This window comes from Apodemus sylvaticus, chromosome 10, assembly GCF_947179515.1.
Source record: "Apodemus sylvaticus chromosome 10, mApoSyl1.1, whole genome shotgun sequence".
Lineage (NCBI taxonomy): Eukaryota > Metazoa > Chordata > Mammalia > Rodentia > Muridae > Apodemus > Apodemus sylvaticus.
Window position 1 is genome coordinate 105,167,040 of NC_067481.1, and position 17,762 is coordinate 105,184,801.

At 45.9% G+C, this 17,762-nt stretch overlaps 1 pseudogene; it reads right to left on the bottom strand.

Annotated features, from left to right (window-relative positions):
* Positions 1–715: 715 nt before the first annotated feature.
* LOC127694511 (14-3-3 protein zeta/delta-like) lies at positions 716–5,550 on the bottom strand (annotated as a pseudogene).
* Positions 5,551–17,762: the final 12,212 nt, after the last annotated feature.

Here is a 17,762-nt window from a genome sequence, read left to right on the forward strand (position 1 = left end):
CACACACACACACACATACACACACACACATATATACACATATGCACACACACAAATACACACATACATACACACATACACACATACATACACAAATACACACATACATACACATGCACACACACATACATATACACATACACACACATACACACACACATATATATATACATATGCACACATACACAAATACATACATACACACACATATACAAATACAAACATACATACACACACACACACATACACACACACAATGCCCATGTACATCCATGGGATATTTGTTTACATGATAGTCTCACATCGTGCTCCAAACTTTAACTTGTCATAATAACTACACAGTTATCCCATTAATTCCCCTCCAGCACACACCAATATGTAGGCAGTTTTCTTTGCTTAGACATGCAAGCAGTTTTAACACTGGCCCTTCTGAAGCCACAATGTCCCAAAAGTAGTATGCCAGATGTGTAAGTCATGTGAAAATTCCACATCCCATACTGGCCACCTCAAGATGAAAATGAGTATCTCCATAGACTTAAGTGGCTCTACTCCCCTAATATTAAAACAAAACAAAACCACACAGAAAATATAGAAATTAAACCAGAAGTAACATAAACCGTCATGCATGATAACAGACTATCTGTCTGAGGTATAGTATGAATGACAAATTGTCTACTGTGTAAACTTTAGAATGAGGCACAGGATGGAAGTCTGGTTAGGTCCCCCTCCCCCGGCCCTGCTTCTGCTTGTCTCCCTGGGTATCCCATGTCCACAGCATCAAGTTGTCTCTCAGTAACTGTGTGATTTAGCGTGCTGTCTTTTTGCGACTCTTCACTCAATGTCTCAAGCTCAGCAATGGCTCCATTAAAAGCTGTTTTTGCAGGAGAGCAGCCCTTTCTCTGGAGAGTTCAGAAATCTCAAAACACAGAAGGTAAGGGAGGGCCAGATACAGCCTGATGGTGTGTTGGTGGCATTTCCTTTTTGCGATTTCAAATGCTTCTTGGTAAACTGGCTGTGACTGGTCCACAGTTCCTTTCCTGTCTTCTCCAGCAGCAACCTTGGCCAAGTAACAGTAGTCGTCACCCTTCATTTTCAAATAGAAGACTTTGTTTTCTGCTCAAAAAGTATTGAGGATCGAGAGCGTTTCTAAAAGAGACAGTGCATCACTGCGGATGTCTCAGCGCGGTCTCAATGGTCTCCGTCAGCTGCTTTTGCTGCGCCTGCCTTCTTTGGTTGGATGCTTGAGCTGACCCTCTAAGATGACTTACCAGCTCCTACAACATGCTTATAAGCAATAGAGAGAAGATTCCTCTCCTCCCTAGAAAACTCTGTTCCTTGCTCAGTTATAGATTCCAGGCAGGCCACCATGTCATCACAATGTCTCTCTGTGCCAGCTCATTTTTATATAACGATAAACACCACAAGGGCCCACCTCAGCCGTCTCAGGGCATGAGCAGTGGCAGGGAGGCTGAGACTGTCCCTGATTTTCTACAATGATTTCAACAGGGCACATCTTTAGGGGTCTGCCCTGCTACCCAATCTGTACCAGGTTGAACTGTGGTCCTTAAACATTATACATGTCAAACACAGCATAATGTGGGTTTACCTTGAGAAAGGAGCTTTGCTTACAGATGTGCCCACCTTGTGGCCTGAAGCTGCAAGTTTGCTAGGGCACTATGAAATTGATTCAATGCATTTATAGATCTCTGTTGCAATGTCAAAAGCCCTCCTGGCTGCACATGGTGGTGCATACTTGTGATCCCAGCACTTAGGAGACAGAGGCCAGAGGATCGGAAGGTCAAGGCCATAACTTTTTAATTACCATTTTATATCTAGGGCAGGACACTGGTGGTTTCTACTGTGGAGCTATTATTAATACTACTGCTTGGAGCATTCCCATCCAAGGATCTTCATTCTCTTTTCAGAAGAGTGTTAATACAGGCTCTCAGATAGCCCAGGATTACCTTGAACACATTATGTAGCTCAGGCTGTCCCTGATCCGCCATGATCCTGTGTGTGTGTGTGTGTGTGTGTGTAGGGTGTGGCGAGATGCACATGTGTCACATTCACTGTTGAGGCCTGAGAACAACGCTATGGAGTCACTCCATGTGAGATCCAGGAGCTGAACTCAGGCTGTCAGCCTCAAAGCACAGTCACGATTGCCCGTGAAGAGTCTTGTTAACTCTCTGAACTTTTCTTTCTCAGTCAGGGGCTGAACCCAGGGTCTCACACATGCCATGCAAATGCTGTCACTGAACAATAGCCTTGCCTTTTTGTATATTTTACGGAACTGCCAGACTGTTTTCCACAATCTTCCTGAATTTTCTTCTAAAGGCTAGACTCATGCTCCCTACATAGCCAAGGATGATTTGAACTCCTGATCTTCCTGCCTCTGCCTCCCAAGTGCCTCGTTATGCCTAGGGCTGAATCCAGAGCTTTGTTTATCCTTGGTAACCACTTACCAACTGAATTGCATCTCAGACTCTTACTAAATTAAGTGTGTGGGGGAGGGGGTGTTTTCTCTGGCTCCTTACATACTCAAGTATATGAACATATACATGCATGCCCAATGAAGCTCAACATCCTGCTGGTGGAGGCTCCTGGCTGTTGTCCCAGCACTGGGAAGGATGAAGCAGTTCAGCCCCAGCCTTGGGTACACATCAATACCTTGTCTCAAAGGGAGAAATGCAAAATCATAGACCCAGTACCCAGAAAACAAACCAGGACATGGTCAGCCCCCAGAGGCTCCTGTGGGTGTCTGCTCCCCCTCTCCATAGCCATCTCTGTTCCAGGGAGACCTTAGTCCTACCTACCAACAGCACAGGCTTGGTTTTCTGCTAGAATTTGAGGATCTCCCAGACCCACCCCACCAACCACAGCTGACTCTGTAGCCCTTCCAGTACTGGGTTCCCTCAGCAGTGGGGACTCAGAAAACGCCTGCCTGCCACAGCTTCCGGTGTGAATCCTACTTCCTGCTGCTTCTCAGGGTCTCTCCAAGCTGCATGGCAGCAGGATGGACTAACCAAAAGGAGGCCAAACAACTGCTGGTCTCCCAGATTCTTTTCCTGTCGCCCTGCCCTGTGTGGGAAGGCAGGAAGGTCAGGGCCACACAGCTGCCATACAGGAGTCACACTCTGTGAACTGGAGCAAGGAGCTATGGAGGAGCCCGGGCTTCCAGCTGGCAACTCCTTGAGCTTTTCCACCTGCTGGGGCTTTTCAGAGGTGGTCAAGCAGGAAAGAAGTATTCTCCAGCGTCTTTGGTTTCAGATCTGGCTTTGAGCTCCTATTCTCAGCTTGAAATCGAAAGCTGGACGTCTGATCTGAGCAGTAACTTTCCTCATAGGTATTCAGGCCAGGAGAGACTAATCACATGGCTCTGAAGACTGCCAGCCCTGCCCAGTGGAGGAATACTACTGACTTGCTTCTATAGGCCGAGGCCTGACAGAGTGCCTCTCTCAGGACTGTTGTAGGACACAGGGGAGCATGGGTCAGATTCCCTGCCCTATGGAGGAGATCTTTCCTTTTCTCCAAGATCATCCCCACATGCTGTCTGCAATGGAGTGGGACTAGTGGACACGCCCATGCCCATCATCCAGAGGGGACTAGTGGGTTGAGGAGAGTGGACAACAGTGTGTACACCAATACTTCCTTCTGGCATCCCCATCAAAGAGGATGGACTACTGATAGTAGAAACTGATGCCTATTCATTAATTATTGTTATCTGGAAAGAGGCTAGCACTTCTCAGTTCAGCTCCTTTGAAGTTAACAGCTGAGCCAGAACTGGTGGTCCATGCTTATAATCCAGGCTATTCATGAGACTGAGGAAGGGATGTGATAATCAGGGCTCTCTATAGGAACAGAATCTATAGAATGGGTCTCTCTCTCTCTCTCTCTCTCTCTCTCTCTCTCTCTCTCTCACACACACACACACACACACATATACACACATATATGTATATATATATACACACATACACATATACACACATATGTATGTCATATATATGTCATATATATAACACAGGGACTGGATATATATATATATATATATATGTGTGTGTGTGTGTGTGTGTATGTATGTATGTATATCCCTGGTATGATGTATGTATGTGTCTGCGTGTGTCTGTGTCTGTGTCTGCATGTATCCCTGGGACTAAAGTTACATGTGAGCCTCCATGTGGGTTCTGGGAACTGAATACAGGTTCTCTGTATTCTTGAGTCACAGGTCTCTACTCCTGAGACACCTCCCCAACTCCTGAAGTTTTTTATGACAACTCAGTTGCACACCTAGAGGATGACAGCATGCCAGTGTCAAATGTCAAGTGGTCCATCTTGATTTGTTAATCACCACATACCTAAAGGGGGAGAGAGGGGTACATTTTTTTGGGGACAGGAGATAACAGTTCACGCTGAAACAAGATGACCATCTGCTGTCACGTGGCCTTGTAGTGACAGTTTTGGGGTTTGGGTTTCTTTAAAAAACACAGAAATATTATAAGAATATGTTTTCTTTTAACCCCAGATGTGGGATATGGGGTTGTTTCAGATAGTCCAGAGCAACTGACTGAGATTTGCCTTGTGCTCTAGCAAGGGCGTGATTTTACCAACACCAGGTAGCTGTTGGAATTGTGTGATGTTTGGCATTTTGGGGACTTTTCAGAGGGTATATACATAACAGCGTGGGTTGTTGGTTGCAGTTTTTTTTTTTTTTGAGCAGTCTTGGGCAAAAAAGAAACAGCAACAGGACATTAGATATCCTGATGACAAAGATCAGAGGTGCCCAAGGAACTGGACACCTTTAATCAGCAGTAAGTAGTCTAACCATAAGGCGGCCCCCGTAGGGTCTGGGGAAGGAGTGGAGAGGGGTGGAAGAAAGAAGAACCCACAAAAGTACAAACGCTGGCTGCCTGGCCTTTCACTCACAGGGCCGGGGGCTCAGTGAGTTCTGTTTGAGTGTTTGCATCCCAGAGAGATGCTCTCAGGACCTGGAGGTAAATGTTTGAGTGGCAGGTTCACGTCTCAGTGGGAAAGAAAAGATTAGAATTTCAAGACTTTTCAACTTCTCAGTGTTAGTGTGCACATATGTGTCCAAGCATATGGAGTGTGCACATATGTGTCCAAGCATGTGGAGGCCCAAAGACAACTTAGATTATTGCTTATTCTTTAGGAGACCTTTATCTTATAAAAGCAATTGTTACTTACTTATTTGTCTTTCTCCCTCTGTCTTTCTCTCTATTTCTGTATCTTTCTCTTGCTCTGTGTGTTTGGTGTGTGTGTGTGTGTGTGTGTGTGTGTGTGTGTGTCTGTCTGTCTGTCTGTCTGTCTGCATGTTCGAGTTGCCCTCAGCAGTGTGGAGAAGTCAGGAGACTACTTTTCAGACGTTGTTCCTTGCCTTCCACCATGCAGGTCCCAGGGAGCAAGCTAAGCTCAATCACATTCCATAGTAAGGACCTTTACGTGCTGAGCCATCTTGCTAGCCACCAGCTTCCTTTTGAGATGGGGTCTCTCACGGGCCTGGTATTTGTCAAGTTGGCTAGGCTGGCAGGCCATCGAGCCCCAGGTATCTTCCTGTCTCCGCCTCCCTGGTCAGTGGCATAACAAGCCTACGTCACCACACTAGGCTTTTTCACACGGGTTCTGGGGTTTGACCCTAGCTCCTTAGGCTTATCAGGCAATACTTCACTCCCTGAACCGTCTCTCCAACCCTTACGGAAGGTTTGCAGGTAACAGCAAATTATAGCAGTATTCAGAGTTCTCAGGGTGGAACATGAGGGCATAGCCGGAAGTTTATAGAGCAGTGGCTCTCAAATGCTGCAGCCCTTTAATACAGTTCCTCATGTTGTGGTGAGTCCAACCATAATGTTCATTGCTACCTCATAACCAGAATGGAAAATTTCTTTTTTTTAATTGAAAATAATGCAATTTTCATGTGTATATTCTGGTCATGGTTTCCCCTCCCTTGTCTCCTCTAGATCCTTTCCACCTCTTCACCCTTTCAACTCCACACTTTCTTTCTCTCTTAAAAAAATAGGCAAATAAAAAGACAAGCATACAAGGTTAAAACAAAATGAATACACATAAACAAAAAGTAAACTAAGAAAGAGCACAAGACATACAGACACAAGCACAGACACACACATTCATAGACAAAGAGACACTCATACATAGACACACACCACACACACACATACTCACACACATGCATAGACACAGACACACAAAAGGGGGTGCTTCTCTATCTACATTTTCACCCCACTCCCACCCTGTCCAACCTGGAAGACTCGCCTACCCTCCCAGTGGTTGGTTTCCTTGAAATCATTTTTAAAATTTTTTATTGAATATATTCTTCATTTACATTTCAAGTGTTATACTCTTTCCCTGTTCCCCCCCCCAGAAAACCCCCAATCCATCCTCCCATCCCCTGCCTCCAAGAAGATGCCCCTCCACCCAACCCACTCCCACCTATCCCCCCTCGATTATTTATTAGAAGGGTTACATGAGTAGGTGATTCACTCCTCATCCCAACAGCCCCTCTTGGGGAAACAGAATTAGCGTTAAAATACAAACAGCACCAGGGCTATCCACACACACACACACACACACACACACACACACACACATGGTTTAGTTCTGTTGACCATGTTTTCCTGGGCATGGGGCCTGCCCTTAATTGTGTTTGTATACTCAGTAAGATACTCTTGGAGAAACTAATTTTTCTTTCATAGGCAGTTGTTAGAGATAGCTTTGGGTTAAGGATGAGAGCTTATGTCTTCTTCCCCCATCTCAGTACTGAGACCCATCTGGTTTGGATCTGCATAGCATAGGTCCTGTGCTGCTGCCACAATCTGTGAGATCATATGTGCATCAGTTCTATTGGGCCTGGAAGGCACGGTTGGTTTCCTTGGAGTCCTCTGTCCTCTTCGGCTCCACCTCCTCATATGCATAGTTTCCTGAGCCCTGAGGGAAATGATTTTACTGAGCCATACCATTTAGGACTAAGTGTTCCAAGGTCTTTCACTATCTGCACAATGTCCAGTTGTTGAGTCTCTGAATTTGTTCCCATCTATTAAAGAGGGACTCTTCTCTGGTGAGGGTTGAGCAAGGCCCTGATCTATGAGTGCAGCAGCATGTCATTAGGAATTGTTTTATTGCTATATTCCTTTAGCAGAGCAGTAGTATTTCGTTTTCCCCTAGGCCATGATTTATCCGGTCTCAGGTTCCTGGCCACTGAATCAGTGTGAGGCGGGCTCCACCCATGCAGTGCCTTAAATCTGATCAGAGAGTGGTTGGTTACTCCTACAACGTCCGTGCCACTATTGCACCAGCGTATCATGCAGGAAGGTCATCATTGCAGATAAAAGGGTTTGTTGCCAAGCTGGTGTTCACATTTCTTCCTTGTTAGTGTACAGAATACCTTACATGAACACTAGTCAGCAGGGGCAAAGGCTCTAGGTAGGCACCAGCCAGACTCCTCCATGTTCAATGAGATATGTAGGTGTCTTCAACAAGGGAGATCCCCATCCATTTATGGACAACTACCAGTAGCCAGAGTTGTCTGGGGGTTCACTTGGAAGATTTCTAAGAATAAAAATGTATTTCAGGTGACTGCCCCATACTCTGGATGGTAACTTAATTGCTTTGGGGTGGGACTATTAGATCCTACCAAATAACAATACAGATGCTGTTCACTGTTGTGAACTAGATAACTCTTCATTCAGCTACCTCTTTGAAAGTCAAAATCAAACAGAACTGGCCGCTTATTCCTGATCTGACCACCTCAGAACCAGATGTCTGGAGTATGAAGTCAGGGCAGGGGACACTCAGGCTGACTTCAATATGGAGATAGATTGAGACCCTCTGAAATGAAGGGCCAAAGAACAAATTTTTTCCCACATACCATGTCCCTAGAGGTTCCCCTCACAGTGACACACAAGTAATTAGCACAGGCTAGCAGCAGGCAGCAAAATTTCCCAGATCCCCTTCATGTGTAGACATCAGTCCACTTTAAGCCTTTTACTTTCCCATGTCTGGACCATATGCTACCTCGTCGTAAGCAACATCTTTGCACATCGAGGATACTTATCAGCATCCCTTGCCTCACCTGCTGGAGCATGTTCACTCTCACGGTGTTAACGGGAAATGTCTCCAGACAGCTTCAGTGTACCCCAGGATGGAGTCACTGCAATTGATCCACTACTCTAGCAGAGCCCTTGCCTAGTACGCATGAAACCCTTGCTTCTGTTTCCAGTGCTACACAAACTAGACATGATGAATCACCCCTGAAACCCCAGCATTTGGGAGACAAGCAAGAAGAGTATTGTGAATTTGCGGCTAGCATAGGCTACATAGTGAGTTCTAGGCCAGCCTGGGCCACTGTGTCTCGAAACAAAAACAAAAATAACAACGATGATGAAACAAAATGACAATGAAAATTCCTGTTTGGTGGCAACAGGAACTGAAGGATTGAGTAGATTTTCATGGTGTCACGAATTTGAACCCAGCTGTGTGTATCCTCAGGGCTGTGGTGATGAGAATGTGCATGACACACAATGACAGGCACGTGTGTAGACACATGTGCTCACCGTTCTGGAAATGAAGATATCGATGAGACTATGATCCCTTTGCCCCACAAATCCTGCAAAGGAGGACTTTCTGTGGTCTCTAAAGCTGCTGGGGCCTACAATCTGCTCCTCAGTGTATAGACACAGGACTCCCAACATGGCTTCTGCCTTCACATGGCCTTCTCTTCTGTCCCCACTTGTCTGTGTCCTAAACCTCTCTCACTCTTAGAACAGCAGTCATTAGAGTTAGAGCCTAACAAACTTTCCAGATGCTTAACAAGTCTACACAACTTAGTTGGGTGTGGTCACTTATAGTCCCAGGATACTGGCTACTGATGCAGGACTATGGGAATTCAAATCTAGTTACATACCAAGACCCCATCACTTAATCAAGCAATCAAGCAAGCAATTAATCATTAACATAACAATTTGACTTTCCTGTCAATCACATTTGTTCCTGCCCCCAAAGCAAATTTGCAGGCTTTCTTATTGTTTGTTCAATGAAAAAACTGCTGTCAGCAAATAAAACCAGTACCTAGCTGAGCTTCACAGATCTCCTGCTATGCTCAGATTTGGAGAAGCAGATGAGCGTGCTTATTTGGAAAGAAGAACTTACCCTGTGGTTTCTCCATCTTGGGAGGAAGTTCTGTGAAAAAAAAATTTTTGAAATACTTTTTCCCAAAATATTTTGGATACTTACTTAGAATTATCCCCCTATCTGATGCCCCAGTGGTGCCACAAGGGGAGCTGAGTCAGCCTGACCAAGCAGCTGGCCTTCACCCACTGGTCTTCCTCTGTGGTTCTGCAGATGACCATCAGAGATGTTTATCCTCAATCTCTCCAGACTTGGAAGTTTCAGATATGCCCAAATTGAGAGTCTACTGAATATGCAATGCTTACCTATGGGAAGCTTGGCCAACAGGCTTCCGAGAGGACACAAGGAACGGTGAGTGGGTCAGCTCAAGGCCCCGCCCCGGAACTGAGTACACAGTGGGAGGGTGACTGTGGACAAGCCAGTTCAGGGCCAGAAACAGATGCAAGCGACAAGGCAGGATGGTGGTCCACACTAAGTCGGGTTCCAGAAACTCAGGACACGCCGTCCAGGAGGGCAGGCACACAGTATGATCGCCACCCTTTCCCTAAACGGGTTTCAACTTTAGAGACACTTACACTTTAACCTATACATATCCTTGCATCTTATATATACACACAATGAACTGAATTCTGGGTAAAATGGGCTTCTAAAAATAAGCTCACCTCTTTTCTACAAGAACCCACTCCAGTAAAGACAAAGAGGAGGGACAAAGGGAAGATGAGAAGTTCAAGCCCTCGACCAAGGTGATGTCATTGCTTGGCCCAATCCCTCTTCCAAGGAATATATTTTTCCTGTTGTTGCTTGCCCTGACTGAACTCTTTGCTGCTTATTTTACCATTGTTGTTCTTGTGAAGTCTTCTCTTTCAGATGCCTAAGAGCTGAGATGCACCTGGGGTTACACCAGAGGAGGCCGAAGACTTCCCTCGGTGTAAGACTTGTCATCGGACCTCCTTAGGGTAGGAGGAAGGGGAGAAGGTTCTGGATTCGCAAGGGTGAATGCTGGGTTATGTGGCTTGTTTTGAGACAGGGTCTTTATGTAGCCCAGGATAACCCTAAACTCACTAAGATGACCTTGAATTTCTAATCCTCCTGCCTGTCTCCCCAGAGCTGAATTACAGCCATGAGCACCACACCCTGGTTAGCACAGTCACTCAGATGGTAGCTTTTGCCACTGCCTGCTGGGGGATCAGGAGTAATGAATTTGTCATTAGAACTATCAGTTCTCTCTGGAAAATGCCTGTGGCACGCTGTGGGGCAGCAACATGAAAATGCCTACAGGAACATACCTCTGGAAGCTGTGGTGGCTTAAGGGTCATTGTCACTGTGGGTGAGGCTGAGACCTCAGGACTCTGGACTCATCCAGGAGGTGAATGCCCTTGAAATAGCAGACTTAGGATCCCTGAAGATGGAACTAGAGAGGAGGTGTGGGAGGGAGGATATTCTAAAGTCCAAAGCAATTTCTGCTTGCTACAAACAGCTGTGCAGATTGCTCCATCTTAGCCAAGTGTGGCCACGCGTACACGGAGCTCTGCACTTGGGAGAGCTGAAGCAGGAGGATGATGGGCTTGAGGCCAGCTTGCCTCAAGTGATACGCTGTCTCAAAAGCCAACCCCCCTCATCCTGTGCCTTGAGCTCCTCATTGGCGAAAGTGGATGTCACAGTAGCCTCGGAGACCGTGAGGTTTTGAAGCACTTTGCCTGCTTCCTTGGTGTCCCTTGCTTGTCTCTCAGGAGAACTTAGCTGCCATATAAAAGAGTGGACACTACCTGGATGTCTTTGATGAAAACCATGAAAACAAAGCTACTTCTGATCCAAAGAACAGAATCTGAGTTCTACCACCAGTCTGGATGGAGACCTGACCAGAGCTGCCTAAAACATCCTGTACAGTGGCCTCATTCAACTGGGCCTGTCTGCCACCTACCTAGAAGCCCGCCTGCCCCAGGAACCCTGAGTACTCCAAGACTGGATAAAGGAAAGGAGGACTAATAATCCCCGGATGAGATAATATGCTCTTCCTTCTCAGAAGTCCCTCCCTGGGGCAGCCGCCAGCACAGCTTCTGTCACACAGCACTTCGGAGTACTAACGGTTCCTTTTCCTTCTTATTTGGATATTATGGTAGCTACTTTTCTAACTCTGTGATAAGACAACATGTCCAAGGCATTTATAAAAGAAAATGTTTAAATGTGCAGTGATGGTGGAGCAACGGCATGGTGGCAGGAACAGCAGAGAGCTCACATGTCAGGCTGCAAACAGGAAGCAGGAAGCCACTGCGAAAGGCACCAGTCTCCTGAAACCTCAGAACCTGCCCCTCCTCCAACAAGGCCACACCTCCCAGTCCTTCTCAAACCATCCAACCAACTGATGCATTCAAACACTCGAGCCTGTGGGAATGTTCTCACTCAAACCACAGAGCGACTGCCTGAGGCCTGGGCGTGCTGTCTCCTATACGCCTTCTCGCTCTTTCCTGAAGCCCACCTCACTCCCTGTCCCTCTGCCTCCACAGCTGGCTTCCTTTTCTCCTCCTCCCTATTCTGGGACATTGTTGAGATGTACAACTCTCCTGCTCTGTCATTTTTTTCTCTCGAATGCTAACCAAACTCTTCTCAGGCTTCCTTCCAAGTCTATTTCTAATTTGTCTTAACTAGTCTTGCTTATCAAGACTAACAACCCATGAAAGAGAACCCCTATTTTCCCAGTAAATAAATAAATAAATAAATAAATAAATAAATAAGATTTACTGTGGGGTTGAAGGTGGGATTCAGCTGGTGGAATGCTTGAAGCCCTAGATTCGATCCCCAGCTCTGATCCTAGCCAGGCACAAGCTTGTAATCCTAACATTTAGGAGGTAGAGAAGGGAGGAACTGTGGTTCAAGGTCATCCTCAGCTGCACAGTGAATTCAAGGCCAGTGTGGAATATACCAGAGGAAACATTTCACTCCATCGCAAGCTTACAGTGTATGTAATTTAGCACATAACAGTGGTAGATCATCACAGAGATCAGGAACGGAAGGAGCATATCTTGTCCATGAAGTCTGCTTGTCTCAAATTCAGGGTTAGCTCTAGTGCTGTTGAAGAAACTCAAAGTCATAGGGTTGATGTTAAAAACAATTTACTAATAGATTTTCTTAGGAGTCACTGTACCACACAAAGTAGAATTTAGCTAATATAACTGCCTCCAAAGTCCCCAAAGATAAGTAGCATGCTATCCAGGCCTGTTAGAGATAAGCAAAATGTGCAATGCTAAATTCCCTAAGGCCAACCAGACATTAGGCCCATCCCCAAAGAACATGTCTCTAACAGCCAGCTCAAGAGGCAGCACAAAGCTGCAACCACCATTAAATCCTGCTCCGCCTTTAAGTCCCTTGCCCCACCCCCACTGCCCGGGTCTTATCAGGAGAAGCCAGGTGGGCAAGATGTAACAACTGTTCAAGAAGAACAACACTGGTATAGTTAAAATAATTATGTCAATATGCAGTATGATTGCTGTGTCAATCTCCAACCTACCCAAATAGCCAGACTTGCAGTCTCCTGTCTCAGTTAAAATTGTTCTAAATGTAACCTGGGGTGAGGACCTACAGAGATTTAAGACTGACAGCTTATGTGGGATATACAAACCTACAGCATACGTAAGTTAATGAAATCTTCTCTGCAAGGCTGTCTACCTTGGGCGTTAGCCATAGCCACAGCCTGCTGTGCACCCCTCTCCTCTATTTTTTTCCCTGATAAAGCCTTTCCTTTTCCTTAATTAACCTCTAAGTGTGCTGAGTTATCTCTCTGGGAAGGACTGTCTCTATTAGAGAAGGGGAAGGAGACCACTTTGCCTGGGAATCTGCCACTACACGTGCTTGTCCTTCTGGTTTGTGTCTGGAATTCACACTGCTTATGTAGGCAAAGAAAGCCTCATATGTAGCACTTAAAGACGGTGGAAGTTGGAAATAAGTCCCCAAGGGTGGACCAAAGTGATGTCAGTTAATCTCTGATGGCGCTAACTTGTACGGTCTCAGAAAACCAAAGACTGAAGCAGGGACAGTTTAAGGTGAGCCCAGGTTTTTATAATGAGATTGTCTCACAAACAAAGTCAAGGATGGGGGCTGAAATTCCACTTGTAATTCCAGCACTTGGGAGAGTGAGGCAGGAGGATTATAACAAGTTCAAAGTCAAACTGGTTTACTCTGCCTCAAAAAATAAGAAGAAAGGAAGAAAAACACAAAGAAAGAGAGAAAGGAGAAAAATACACTTCAAATGAATTTAGTAGAGAGAGCTCCTGATCCTCCCCATTCCCAGTGCTGTGATTACAGGCATGTGCCACCATTCCTGGGTTATATAGTACTGAGATCAAACCCACAGCTTCACAAATGCTAGCAAATGCTCTACCAAGGAAACCGCATCCCCAGCATGGTTCATTAACTAAAAATATGAAAGTCATGTTAAAATGTCTAGAAGGGTAGGTATAACAATGCATTCCTGAAACTGATGTGATGTGATATGACATGGCATGGTGTGATATAATATAATATAATATAATATAATATAATATAATATAATATATAATGTGATATAATGTGATATAATGTGATATGACATGATATAACATGGCATGATGTGATATATAATGTGATGTGATATGACATGACATGGTATGATATAATATGATGTGATATGACAGATATGGTGTGATATATTATGATGTGATGTGGTATGATATGACATGGCATGGTGTGATATAATATGATGTGATATGACATGGCATAATGTGATATAATATGATGTGATATGATATGACATGATATTATGTGATATGATATGATGTAATGTGATATTACATGGCATGGTGTGATTATAATTTGATGTGATGTGATATGACATGATATGACATGGTGTGATATAATATGATGTGATGTGATATGATATGACATGACATGGCATGGTGTGATATGTGATGTGATATGATATTACATGATTTAACATGACATGGCATGATATAATATGATGTGATATAATATAATGTGATATGACATGATATGATGTGATATAATATGATGTGATGTGGCATGGCATGATATGGTGTGATGTGATATGACATGATATGATGTGACATGAGACATGAGATGATGTGTGAAGTAGCTCCCAGAGAATGACATTCATACACATCCAGCACAACATTATCTCTCTAGATCAAGAAATAAAGGAACATACTAAGGGAAGGAAAAAGTGCCCTCTGACCTGGAAACTTGACCTTCCCTTACTGAATCCAAACTAGCTGTTTTGATTGTTTAATCAAGGCCCCATTAACATTCCAGAGCTGACAGTCTCTGGGAACTGGGTGTCAAGCACTCTCACTGTGCTTCCTGGTCTGCTCTTAATTATTGTCTTAGAGGCCACTTGTGCTTGGTTCTGGGCTCCTATATCCCCTTACCTCGAAGGACACTTAGCTTGTTTGTTTTGCCTCCAGTCAGAAATCTTCAAGACACTCACACTTTCATTCTAACTAGCAGTTCTGCATGGGCAGGGATTTGGTCTTCTGTTTACATGTACTTTCCTCCCTGCCCATAGCCAGCACATTGAGTTGGACACTAAATAAATTAATAAATATGCCAATGCCTACTATGTACTGAGTCTTGGGGACATGGTGTGTGTGTGTCTCTGTATGTCTGTGTGTGTATCTGTGTCTGTGTGTGTATGTTTGTGTGTCTGTGTGTCTGTGTGTGCATGTGTATGTGTGTGGTGTATACAGGTGTGTGTACCTGTGCACACATGTGAAAGCTGTAAGGAACACTGGTGTCCTACTCTCAACCTTACTCTTGTGAGACAGGTTTTCCCACTGAACTTAGAGCTAGGCTGGTAGCCAGCAAGCCCCAGTGACCCTCCTGTGTCCACCCAACAGCAGGGGCTGCAGACACAGGCAACCACACCCCGCCCGCCTTTTACATGGGTTCTGGAACTTGTGCTCAGGTCCTCATGTGTGTCCAGCAAGCCATCTTTCTGCCCCTGGTTGTTATTAAACCGTCAACACCATTTCTCAGATGCAGATACTGAGGCCCAGAGGTGTCAAAGACAAACTTGTTCACTGTAAGTCAGGGACTAACTCCATATTCATAAACAGAGTCCAGTGGCGCAGGAAGGTTACCCCACATCTTAGGAAGGCGGGCAGGTGTAAAGGTCAAGGTCTCCCTTGTTTGCAGAATGAATTCTAGACCAGTCTGGATAACTAAGAGAAAGTCTGTCTCAAAACAGAAAGTAAACAGAGAACGGGGATTGGTGTCTCAAGGTGGGGGGTACGGGGAGAGTAGCTGCTAACAGGTCGAAGCACCAGGTTCTATCTTCATCACCATAAGCAAGAAAGGGAACTGGGGAAAGGGCTCAGTTTTAAAATTAGGTGCTTATCTCACTAGTGCAAGCACCTGAGTTTGTTCTCTAGCATCAACATAAAGAATCCCAGTGTGGTGACACAGGTTTGACATCCAGTGCTAGAGAGGTAGAGACAGGCAGATAGATCCCTGGGGCTGAAACCCCCAAGCCAGTGAGAAGGCTTGTTTTAGAAAACCAGAACAACTTTAATTCCAGCACTTGTGATTCCACTATATCACTGTAGGCCCCTTACAGTAGTTTCTAGTTGCAACAAGATACCGGTGTGTTGTAGAATCATTCTGCCTGGCAGAGGAATATCTGACAGAAGTCCATACTGGGGGCAGAGGGAAAATGGTTCCCTGGCTGTGGTGTAAACGTATACCTTTGTGTCATGTAAGAGCTTCCAGGAAAGCAAACACCCAACGCAGAATTGGGGTCCCAGGGGCCTTCAGGCATGATGTCTCTAAAGGACAGTGGGGTGGGGGACAGACACTCCAGGAGAGCAGGTAGGTCTGATGTAGGAAAAAGAAGAAAGAAGGGGGTTTCTATAGGAAAAGCTATCAGCTGGGTTGGCCACGCAGAGTGCCACACTGTCTAGACAGGTCCAGATCTGTGTCGTGGTGTGTGACACCATCCAATGCTGGATGGGAAGCACCGGGTGTCTACTTACAAGCTGAGTGAGTGCACCTGCAGGAGGCAAGAGGCCGCCACTATGGTGGGTTCTTTCCAAGGGACCAGTAAGTCACATCTCAGAGGTCATCTTTGAAAATGTGTGCATGTGTGTGTACTTGTCCCTGTGTACACGGGTGAAGGCCACAGGTCAACTTCAGCTATCAGTCTTCAGGTACCTTAAGGTATCTGAATTTTTACCTAGAGCTCAGATTCTTGGCTAGGTTGTCCAGCCAGCAAGCTCCAGGGATCTATCTCTCTCTGCATCGACAGAAGAATTCCACGTGGAGTGTGCTCTTCCATGTGCAGCTATGAAAACCTTCCCCTTATCTGGGCACTTCCACAGTTTGGCTGTTATGGGTCTGTGTTGGTTGCCTTTTTGTTGCAATCATAAAACACTAGACAAAAGCAATTTAAGGAAGGATGGGTCTCGTATGGCTCAGAGTTTGAGGGTACAGTCCATCATGGTGGGGAAAGCACAGCAGCAGGGGCTAGAGACAGCAGTTCCCATCGCATCCTGGGGGAGGGAAAGAAAGGGGGAGGGGGAGAGGAGGGGAGGAGGGGGAGGGGAAGGATGAGGGAAGAGGAAGAGTGAAGGGGGAGGGGAAAGAGGAGAGAGGGAGGGAGAGACAGGGGGAGGGGGACAGAAAGAGGGGGAGGGGAGAGAAAGAAGAGTAGGAGGGGAGGGAGAAGGAGAGGACAGGGAGAGGGGAGGGGAGGGGAAGGGAAGGGAAGGGAGAGGGAAGGAGAGAGGAAGGAGGAGGGAGAAGGGAAGGGGGAAGGGATGGGGAGAGGAGGAGAGAGTAGAGGAGAGGGGGAGGAGGAGGGGAGGAAGAGGAAGAGAGAAGGGGGAAAGAGGAGAGGGGGAGGAGAGGAGGTGGGAGAAAGGGGGAGGGAGACAGAGGGAGAGGGGGAGGGAGAGGGAAAGAAGAGAGGGAAGGGAGGGAGAAGGAGGGAGAGGAGGAGGGAGAAGAGGAGGGAAAAGAAGAGAGGGAGAGAGAGAGAGAGAGAGAGAGAGAGAGAGAGAGAGAGAGAAGAAGAAGAAGAAGAAGAAGAAGAAGAAGAAGAAGAAGAAGAAGAAGAAGAAGAAGAAGAAGAAGAAGAAGAAGAAGAAGAAGAGGAGGAAAGAGATTGGGTTCAGCTACCCTTTCTTATTTATTCAGTCCAGACCCCTGACCCATGCAATGGGCCCCCACATTCAGGCTGGATCTTCCCCCTCAGTTAAGGCTCTCTGGAAACATTTTGACTGAGCTTCTGGGATGCCACTCTGCAATATACACATGGATCTGCCTGCCAGATGTCTGAGAAGTTTATCCACAAAATTTGGGGCCACTCATGTTACCATTCCCTATTCCTCCCCACTTCCCAGGCACTTTTTTAAAGACCGTGTCCCAGGCTCATAGGATAGCTGAGGCTAGCCTACATTAGCCTGTGTCATTCTCCCAACTACTGGGATTACAGATGTGAGCCACCATGCTGGCACCAGCTCCCCACCCCCTTTAAATATTATTCTGTTTGAGGCAGAGTCTTGGGTAGCTGAGGGTAGGCTTGAAGTCAGTGGGTAGCCAAAGATGGCCTTGAACTCCCG